The sequence below is a fragment of the Phyllobates terribilis genome, unplaced genomic scaffold (genome assembly GCF_046119375.1).
Source record: "Phyllobates terribilis strain yellow unplaced genomic scaffold, ASM4611937v1 Scaffold_2__4_contigs__length_985480577, whole genome shotgun sequence".
NCBI classification, from domain to species: domain Eukaryota; kingdom Metazoa; phylum Chordata; class Amphibia; order Anura; family Dendrobatidae; genus Phyllobates; species Phyllobates terribilis.
The window spans coordinates 428342555-428353941 of NW_027362762.1; positions in this window are offsets into that span (position 1 = coordinate 428342555).

The window sequence follows — 11387 nt, forward strand, 5'->3', positions numbered from 1 at the left end:
AGGGTTTAACCCTCTCTCCCTTCAAGCCTCTAGCTCAATACAGACTCTCTCTCATAAGACTGCCTTCTTAGTAGCCATCACTTCAGCACGGAGAGTAGGAGAACTTCAGGCCCCTTCTATAAGGGAACATTACAAGAACGTGACCGAAGATAGGATTACGCTTCGCCTGGACCCTTCCTTTCTCCCAAAGGTAGTTACGGACTTCCATCGTTCCCAGGAAATCATCCTTCCCTCCTTCTGCCAGAATCCTTCCAATCCAAAGGAAGCAGAGTTCCACCTCCTAGATGTCCGAAGAGTTGTTCTCTATTATCTTCAGCAAACTGAGTCTTGGAGATTGGATGGAAACCTATTTATACAACACTCAGGGCAGAACAGAAGAAGGAAGGCGGCTAAGTCCACTATAGCAAACTGGATCAAAAAGGCAATTGGGGAAGCTTATAGCAATCAACAAATGAATCCACCGATTGCCTTAAAAGCTCATTCTACCAGATCCACATCAACTTCATGGGCCGAAAGAGCGGGCGCTTCTACTGAGCAGATTTGCAGGGCAGCTACATGGTCTTCCCTTCATACGTTCTCTAAACATTATAGATTAGACTTATCATCCACTAGGGTTTAGCCTTTGGTAGGAAAGTCCTACAAGCTATTGTCCCTCCCTAATGAAATATCGTTGGTATTCCTCCAATGCTGTCGTGGAAGGCGTATTGAGAAAACGGAATTAGTCCTTACCGGTAATTTGGTTTCTTGAAGCCTTCCACGACAGCACGAATTTCCCTCTCTATGGATTCCATATAACTGTCAGGTAACCATTTTTCCAGGTGATCTTGGTAAACACTGGGGATTGACGGTGGGGAGGGGCTTTTAATCTCTGTGTTCCTGTCCCCCAATAGGGCGTGGACAACATCCTCCAATGCTGTCGTGGAAGGCTTCTAGAAACCGAATTACCGGTAAGGACTAATTCTGTTTTTTTTCACGGTTTACAGCACATACCCATTATAATCGTTGCTAGTGTTCACATGTCTGTTTTTTTCCCTGGCCGCACGGACGACAAGGGCCAATACAAGTCTATGGGTACATGAAAATTCGTACGGAACACAGATGGCATTCGTGTTGCATTTGTGTGCGGTCTGTGTTTTAACATTGCAAAGTATAGGATATACTTTGAAATTTTTCATTCTTTCTCTATCCATCTGTTTAAGTCTCCTCACTCAGACATGCTGGACCTGGCTTGTCACTCTCCACAAGGAGATCTTAGACCTCTATATACCCGTGTAATACACTGATGGTAAAAATGGACAAACAGATGACACTGATGCACAATGCTGATTATGCGAGATTAAAGGGAATCTGTCAGTAGGATCAACTTTCCTAAGCTGTCTATATGGGCATGTAGGTCATAGGAAACGGAGTAAAATATACCTTGATATCTGTGATCCAATATCTTATTCTGGAGATATTCATGTTTTTCTTACATGTAAATGATGTCTTTCAGGCTCTGGGGCGGATGGTGCCTGGAAGATATCTCTGCCTCCAGAGCTTGCTTTACATGAAGGTGGAGTTACCAGTGTGAGACAAGTAACTAACACCGAACAGGAGAAATGAACTTTGTCTTCTTGAAAACATGTTTGCTTCTCTCTCAGCTCTGTTGTATTATAACATTATTGCACCCTGTCTGCCTGTGAGATGGAAGCTGAAGGTGAGAAGAACCTGCAGATGTGTCAGGTATAATCACACACAGCTCTGCAGTGAGAGCGGCCATTACCCATCACACTGGTATCTCCCCCTTCATGTATAATAATACCTGGAGGCAGAGTTATCTTCCAGGCAGCATCCTCCCCATAGCCTGGAAGAGGACATTTATATAAAGTGATAAAAGATGATTTCTCAGCAACAACACATCTGATATGAGGCATACAGGGATCACTCTCCTCAGTAGTTTATAACCTGTATTCCAATATTAATAGTTTAGATAAGTCAAATGTGGGGACAAGTGAATAGGGCATTAGGCTTATGGGAGGAGTGCTCAGTTAGAAAAGCAGGCAGTCAGTCACACCTTCCAATAGTATATTACAAAAAGCAGAAATTCTTTTTTCTAAATGCATGGTGCCTACAGTGTGGTGCTGCTGGTGTTGGGGAGCTACATACACTGCTCTCTCTATATTGAAAGAGAAGATGCTACCATCACTCGGTACCGTTGTTAGACGTGCACGTTTCCAACATGACAATGATCCAAAACACACATCTGTTGAAATGGGATGAAAGTGATTAAGTCTCCTGATCAGAGCCCAACTGAACACCTATGGGGAATTCTGAAGAGGCAAGTTGATTGTCACTCTCCATCCAGCAACCAGGCTCTAAATGAGGTCGTTCCTGAAGAATGGATTAAGATAGATGTTGCAATATCACATTCACGCCAACTTGTTCATTCCGTTTCTAGAAGACTTGGTGCTGTCCTTAAAAATCATGGAGATCATACAAAATGCTAGATGATATAGTTTTTGATGTGTGGAGTATTCATATTTGCATCAACCAATTTGAGTAAGACTGAAAATTTTATAACACTTAATTATTAACCTTTCATGTTATGGGTTAAAAAAATGTTCTATGAAACTAAAATTGTGCTTGTTCAATGAGATATTAATTATAATCTCACTTTTTAATTGAAGAAAAAAATGTTAAATGTTCTAGGTTTTCTACCGTTGAGCACTAGAGGGATCAATTATTCACCTTTGCCAAGAAAAGCAATAGTAATGCTATGTAGCTTTCTGATTGCTGCAAAAGTGAAGTGGCTCTGCTCCCACTGGTGTGATGTCACTCCTCCCCTCCTCTTATGGGTGTTCACAAAAAGAAGATAAAGTTTTGAATTGCAATGCAGCATCATTTTGTTGAAGCCTGCACTGAGCTTCACACGTGTGATCTCATTGTGAATATTGTGGCGCTGCTCACGAGTAATTTGGTAAAACGATAAATACCAATAGGGGAGAACCCCATTAGAATAATCCCTCTCTAATAGGGATGGTATACTGGGTTGCCATTACTTGTATAATAAGTTTAATTCAGGCAGACCGCAGACCTTTTAATTCTCCACCTGATTTTATTTTAATTTAATACAGCTTATTTTTGCTGCATCCAAATGCTGCATTCTACATTACAAGCACACTGGATGGGAGTTAAAAAAAAAAAAAAATAAAAAGATCAGTGCAGTTTTAGGAGCTGCAGCATGTTAATTTATTTATCGGAGACTGTCTCCACTGCGTAAATTCCCAATAGGACTGCCATTACATGTGGTAAATCCAAATAGCTAACTAAATACATGCATTTTAATAGAACGCAGCGGTTTGGACGCAGCGACAAGATGCTGCTTGCAAAACGTTGCTATTTCTGATCGTGGGCACGTAGCATCAGGGGCTTAGCAGTTAGCATTGATGGTCACATAATTTACTTTTAGCCTCCAATACAGTGGCCTGTATAATAATGGAGAGTACCACCCGTTTCTTGTGTTTTTAGCAGGATGATTTACTTCATGCCGTCCTCCTCCCTCCCCCTGGTCTTGAGGTGTGTCGCAGGTGTAGTTATGCTGATTTAAAACGCGTAGGTGGGTGGCAGCTGCAACAAGCAGCAGAGTTGTGGTTTTTTATGAGTCTAATTGTTGACAAGATGTCTTACTAGGGTCAAAGACTCCCCTTATCTCTACAATAGGTGGCTGCTGGCGGATTCCAGGGTGCGACGCTAGGCCGAAACCAGTTTGGGTCACTGATTCTCGGCTTTTTGGCTAAGATAAAGTGTAGTAATCTAGCGCTTGGTGCCTTGGTCTTGGCTGAGAGGTGCCCAGGGTACCTGGCTACTTGGCCTGAGGGGACTGCTGCACCTTGTGGTGAGACTTAACCCCTCTGCTGCTATTAAGAAGTTGGCTTAGTCTCTGGACAACGAGAGGCTATCACATTGTCACTACATATAGTTGTAGGGGTCAACAAAGAAGAAATTGCAGCGATGGAGTTTTTGATAAAACTGTTTATCGATCGTCCATGACAGCACCCCAAATGAGAGAGGGATCCGCCCTCCCAGGACAGGGAACCATCAGGCTTTAAAAGGGGTGGTTCCTCTCCCCCTGTCAGTTGGTTCCCTGTCCTGTATCGGGGAGCCCCAGTAACGGCGGTGTCAGGAGATTTTTTTTTTTACTTTCCTTTCTTCCCTTAAAGGGGATGTGAGACTTACCGTGAGCAGGAGCTGCGGTTAGGAGCGTGGGTGTGGGGTAGGCCAGATCGGGCCCCGTGTTTCCCCTTGTCCTAAGGCTGCGACCCTCGGCGGGAGATGATACTCCTGAACCGGCGGCACCATGCTGCGACTGGCGTCCGCCAGGTGTCCGGTTCTGCGCACGCGCCTGGTGCCAAAACTAAAGTCATTTCAAATGGCAACTTTAGGGCTTTAAGAAACACTAAAAGAAATCAAGATTAAAAATGTGGTACTTAGTAAGGGCAATTTTTTTCAGACCAAGCAGAGGGAAAAAATTATGGAATCACTCAATTCAGAGGAAAAAAATATGGAATCATGAAAAACACACAAAAGAATACTCCAATACATCACTAGTATTTTGTTGTACCACCTCTGGCTTTAATAACAGCTTGCAGTCTCTGAGGCATGGACTTAATGAGTGACAAACAGTACTCTTCATCAATATGGCTCCAACTTTCTCTGATTGCTGTTGCCAGATCAGCTTTGCAGGTTGGAGCCTTGTCATGGACCATTTTCTTCAACTTCCACCAAAGATTTTCAATTGGATTGAGATCCGGACTGCTTGCAGGCCATGACATTGACCTTATGTGTCTTCTTTCAAGGAATGTTTTCACAGTTTTTGCTCTATGGCAGGATGCATTATCATCTTGAAAAATGATGACATCATCCCCAAACATCCTTTCAACTGATGGGATAAGAAAACTGTCCAAAATATGAATGTAAACTTGGGCATTTATTGAAGATGTAATGACAGCCATCTCCCCAGTGCCTTTACCTGACATGCCGCCCCATATCATCAATGACTGTGGAAATTTGCATGTTCTCTTCATGCAGTCATCTTTATAAATCTCATTGGAACGGCACCAAACAGAAGTTCCAGCATCATCATCTTGCCCAATGCAGATTCGCGATTCATCACTGAATATGACTTTCATCCAGTCATCCACACTCCACGATTACTTTTCCTTAGCCCATTGTAACCTTGTTTTTTTCTGTTTAGGTGTTAATGATGGCTTATGTTTAGCTTTTCTGTATGTAAATCCCATTTCCTTTAGGCGGTTTCTTACAGTTCGGTCACAGATATTGACTCCAGTTTTCCTCCCATTTCCTGTTTTGGAGACATATTGCTCTTTGATGAAGAGTACTGTTTGTCACTCATTAAGTCCATGCCTCAGAGACTGCAAGCTGTTATTAAAGCCAGAGGTGGTGCAACAAAATACTAGTGATGTATTGGAGTATTCTTTTGTGTGTTTTCATGATTCCATAATTTTTTCCTCTGAATTGAGCGATTCCATAATTTTTTCCCTCTGCTTGGTCTGAAAAAAATTACCATTACTAAGTACCACATTTTTAATCTTGATTTCTTTTAGTGTTTCTTAAAGCCCTAAAGTTGCCATTTGAAATGACTTTAGTTTTGTGTCATGTCTGTGATCTGCTTTTTTCAACAACATTAACCCTAGAACGCATGACCATAAAAATCTACTTTTTCACATACCTGGGCCGTGTGCAAATAACATGGAATAACTCAAACAAAAATGACAAACAACTATATACCTGAGGAATACCTAGAGTTTCAAAATTCTAACTAAAGTAATCTTGCAGAAAATAGAAAACAATTAACAGGGCGGGCCTGCGAGGCCCCAGGTATGTGTTCTAGGGTTAAACAACTGAATGAACATCCTCCGAGCCCGGTGATTCCATAATTTTTGCCAGGGGTTGTATAAGGCGGCAGCTGAGCAGGAGCGTTGCCTCAGTTGCTCCAGCCAGTTTCCACCAAGTGGCTGCAATTCTTCCCACAAGACCTCCAGAGGAGAATTGCCTCAGGACAGAGCTCTTTCCCCAGCTCCGGTACCTCTTCACTTCTGATGGGTGAGAGAGTTCCGTGAATGAATTTTTTTCTTTCTTACTGAATGGTGTGTCCTGTCTCTTTTTCTTTAGACTCAGAAAAAAATCTGGGAAATCTGCACAATCTAAACATTCATTGTGTAGACTTTGTGAGCATAGGCTTCTGGACTGTTGGCCTAAGAAATTATGTAAAGCCTGTATAGAGCAGACTATTAAGGAAGAATCACCGGCGTTTTCTTCCTCCCTACAATCCTTAGTTCGGTCGGAAGTGGAAAATTCCCTTAGGGTATTCTCCTAGGGAAGTCAGAGGCTACCCCGATCCTCTAATATATCTTCCCTGCCTACTGAATACTCAGATAAATCAGAAGGGGAATGGGAGTCCTCAAGGACTTCTTCAGAGTCTTCGTCAGATGACGATTCCACCAGACGACATTGTTTTTCAGTTGAGGAAATGGGCAATTTGATTAAAGCCATCCAATCTACTATGGGTATTGAGGAGGAGAAGGCGGAGCCATCTAGCCTAAACCTAATGTTTGGGGGATTAGGGCAGAAGAAACTTCGCCCCTTTCCCCTTGATGAAAGGATTCAGGCCCTAGTAACAAGAGAATGGAGTAAGCCAAATAGGAAAGGTGCCCCTATGTTTTTTATGAAGCGTAACTATCCCTTTGAGGAGGCCTCCTCCTCTTCTTGGGATAAAGCTCCAAAACTGGATGTAGCAGTGGCAAAAGCTTCAAAAAAGTATTCTGTCCCCTTTGAAGATATGGGTCTGCTAAAAGATCCTTTAGATAAAAAAGCCAACAAGTTCCTTAGAAACACCTGGGAGTCGTCAGCAGGAGGACTGAGACCAGGAGTCGCTGCCATCTGTACAGTCAAGTCCCTTATGGTCTGGCTAGACCAACTCTCCAGTCAATTAAAAAGCAAAGCCCCTAGAGCGGAGATCCTATCTTTGGTCCCAGTAATAATGAGGGCTGCAGCGTTTTTGGTGGACGCTGCTGCGGATTACACCATTTTGACAGCAAGGGCCACAGCGTCTTCCAATGTCTCCAGGAGGGCGTTATGGCTAAAAAGTTGGCCAGGGGACCTTCAAACAAAGAACAGGCTAAATTCTCTCCCTTGTGAAGGGTAATTTTTATTTGGGGCCGCACCAGATGACCTCTTAGAGAAAGCTGGGGATACAAAGAAAAAATTTCCAGATTTTTCCCTCAAAAAATCCTTTTGGACCAGAAAATACTCAAGGATGTATTCCCCTAAAAGAGATCAGTTGAGTTGGTCAGAGCGTAGGAAAGGAGCAAAAGGTTTTATGTTTAAAGGGTCTGCCCGAGACCCCCCCAAAAAAACAAGTGACTCCTTCCCCCAGGTGGGAGGTCGACTTTTTCACTTCCTCGCAGCCTGGACACAAATCTCTTTAAGCAGCTGGCTCCTAAGCCTCATGAGAAGAGGGCTCAGACTATGGTTTCCAATCTTTCCTCCGACCAGGTTTCTTGTCACCCCTTCTCGGTCTTCACAGTACGAACAGCAGGCTCTGGAGGACGAAATTCAAACTCTCTTTGACAAAGCTGTCTTGGTGCAGGTTCCGGATCAGGAGGAAAGAAGAAGTTACTACTCCCCCCTCTTCCTAATAAAAAGAAAGATAATTCTTTCAGAACCATTTTAAATCTAAAAGACTTGAACAACTTGTTAGACATCCCGACTTTCAAGATGGAGTCGATTGGATCTGCTATAAAGCTTCTCTTTCCAGGCTGCCACATGGCAGTTCTGGATTTAAAAGACACATACTACCATATTCCCATTTGCAATCAGTATCAACAATTTCTACGAATCGCAGTCCAGGTGAACTCTCAGATCAATCACTTCCAGTACCAGGCCCTTCCGTTCGGCATAGCTATTGCTCCTTGTGTATTCACCAAGTTTAACGCAGAAGTTTCAGCACATCTTCGAGAAAAAAGGTGCTAATTGTGCTATACTTAGACGACTTTCTGATAGTTGGAAAGACAGCTCAGCATTGTGCGGACCAGGTCCAACAAGTCCTCAGGATGTTGCTGAATCTGGAATGGCTCATCAATTGGGAAAAATCAAGACTAACCCGTTAACATCCCAGACCTTCTTAGGTCTTCTACTGGATTCAGGCAAGCAGGACTGTCATCTTCCTCAGTACAAAATAATGAGGATTCAGAGCCTAGTGTCGAATACTATAGAGCAGGGGTCCTAAAACTTTTTAAACAGGGGGCCAGTTCACGGTCCCTCAGACAATTGGAGGGCCGGAATATAGTTTTTTTTTAAAAACTATGAACAAATTCCTATGCACACTGCACATATCTTATTTTGTAGTAAAAAAAAACAATACAGGAACAAATACAATATTTAAAATGAAGAACAAGTAAAGTTAAATCAACCGGTATTTCAATAGGTAGGTAACTGTACCCAATAGGCAGCATAGGTCCTCAATAGGCAGGTAAATGTCCCCAATAGGCAGCATCGGTCCTCAATAGGCAGGTAAATATCCCCAATAGGCAGGTAAATGTCCCCAATAGGCAGGTAAATGTACCCAATAGGCAGCATAGGTCCTCAATAGGCAGGTAAATGTCCCCAATAGGCAGGTAAATGTCCCCAATAGGCAGGTAAATATCCCCAATAGGCAGCATAGGTCCTCAATGGGCAGGTAAATGTTCCCAATAGGCAGGCTGTTTCCCCCTTATAATGCCATATGCAGGCTGTTCCACCCCTTATAATGCCCCATGCAGGCTGTTCCCCCCTTATAATGCCCCACGCTGGATGCCACCCCCCATATAATGCCCCATGCAGCATGTCACCCCCCCATATTATGCCCCATGCAGAATGTCACCCCCCTCATATTATGCCCCATGCAGCATGTCACCCCCCCATATAATGCCCCATGCAGCATGTCACCCCCCCATATTATGCCCCATGCAGCATGTCACCCCCCTCATATTATGCCCCATGCAGCATGTGACCTCCCCCATATAATGCCCCATGCAGCATGTCACCCCCCCATTTAATGCCCCATGCAGCATGTCACCCCCCCATATAATGCCACATGCAGCATGTCACCCCCCCATATTATGCCCCATGCAGCATGTCACCCCCCTCATATTATGCCCCATGCAGCATGTCACCCCCCCATATAATGCCCCATGCAGCATGTCACCCCCCATATAATGCCCCATGCAGCATGTCACCCCCCCAAATAATGCCACATGCAGCATGTCACCCCCCCATATAATGCCACATGCAGGATGTCACCCCCCATATCATGCCCCATGCAGGATGTCACCCCCCCCCATATTATACCCCTTGCAGGATGTCACCCCCCATATTATACCCCTTGCAGGATGTCACCCCCCCCCATATAATGACCTATGCCTCCATGCATTAAAAAAAAAAAAAATCCAATACTCACCTCACTTCTCACTTGCTGCCGCTGCTCTACTCTGGTCTGGACTCCAGCATCGCGGCGGCATTGTCCCGCTCTGCGCTGCCTGTGACGGCACTCGGGAGGGCGCGGTGTACAGACGTCACCGCGCCCTCTGACCTGAGACGTCACAGGAAGCGCACAGCAGGAAGATAGCGGATCTGCGGAGGCACGGGGAGAGGTAAGTATCCGGCTGCCAGGGCCCTGAGCAAGCGGGGGAAGGGCGGGCAATGGCACCGCTCTCCTCTCCTCCGCCCATAGCCCGGCGGGCCGGATAAAAGTCCTCCGCGGGCCGCATGTGGCCCGCGGGCCGTAGTTTGAGGACCCCTGCTATAGAGTCACAAACTATGACATTAAGGAGAGCTATGTCTCTCCCAGGATCCCTTACAGCTAGTATCCCGGGGGTGCGATGGGCTCAGGCCCATACCAGGACTCTACAATGGGACATTCTGAAGAATCAGAAAACTCTCAATCAGAATCTGGAAGGAATATTGACCCTGCAGTCAGCCACACTTCAGTCTCTCCACTGGCGGCTGGACAGGTCGGTTCTGTCCACAGGGGTTCCCTGGTGGTCTCCAGTGACAAGGGTGGTTACAACCGACGCCAGCCCTTCAGGTTGGGGGGCCCTACTAGACCATCACATACTTCAGTGGGATTAGTCGAACACTCTAAAAACCAGTTCGTCCAACGTAAAGGAACTGGTAGCAGTAGAAGAGGCTATAAAGGGGTTTCTGACACTCTTAGAAGGTCTGCATGTCAAAATCTTGACCGACAATCAAGTGTCCGTAGCCTATATAAACCACCCGGGAGGAACCCAATCGAGAACCCTGATGGAGGTAGCAGATCGGATTCTTCAGGTGGCAGAAGCTCATTTGGCCTCCATCTCGGCAGTACACATAAAAGGAAATGACAACAGCAGGGCAGACTTCCTCAGTCGAGTACGCCTTTACCAGGGAGAGTGGGTCCTAAATCAGGCAATATTCCACCAGATCATGGACAGGTGGGGGGTCCTCACAGTAGACTTGTTTGCGACCAGAGCCAACCAAAAACTAGATTAGTTTTGCTCCCTATATCTCATGGATCATGCATTCGCGGTAGACTCCCTACTAGTCAAATGGAATTTCAGCCTAGCCTACGCATTCCCTCCACTCATCTTAATTCCGACAGTCCTCCGGAAAATCCGAGAAGAAAGGGCTCGGGTGATCCTGATCGCCCCCTTCTGGCCGAAGAGGCCTTGTTTTTTTTGGCTCCAGCAGATGTCAATATGCGATCCTTATGTCCTTCCGGATCTACCGGGCCTCCTCTCCCAGGGGCCGGTTCATCACCCGCAGGCAGATAAACTACATCTGACTGCCTGGAATTTGAGAGGCTGCTTCTGAAGAATAGGGGGTTCTCTGCTGAAGTGTCTTCAACACTCCTTAAATCTAGAAAGCCGGTAACTTCTTGAATTTATCACAGGACTTGGAGAAAATTCCTATCTATGTCCGGAGCAGATCCAAGTGGGGAAGCTCCAATTAATCTAATTTTAGAGTTTCTGCAGAAATGGGTACAGATAGGGCTCTCAGTAAGGTCCAGGAGCCCTTGGAGCCCTTTAGAATTTTAACCTAGCAGGGGATTACTGGGTTTCTCGGTTTATAAAAGCATGTGCCAGATCGAAACCTATCCGTTTTATTTGTTCATCCCCTTGGGATCTTAACCTGGTGCTCGCAGCTTTAACGGAACCCCCCTTTGAACCCTTACAGGATGTCCCTATTAAAGTCCTCGTCCTTAAAACGGTCCTCCTGGTAGCTTTAACCTCAGCGAATAGGAGGCATTCAGGCTCTCTCAGTAGACTCCTTTTTTTACCCTGTTTGGGGATTACAGAGTAATTTTGAGACCT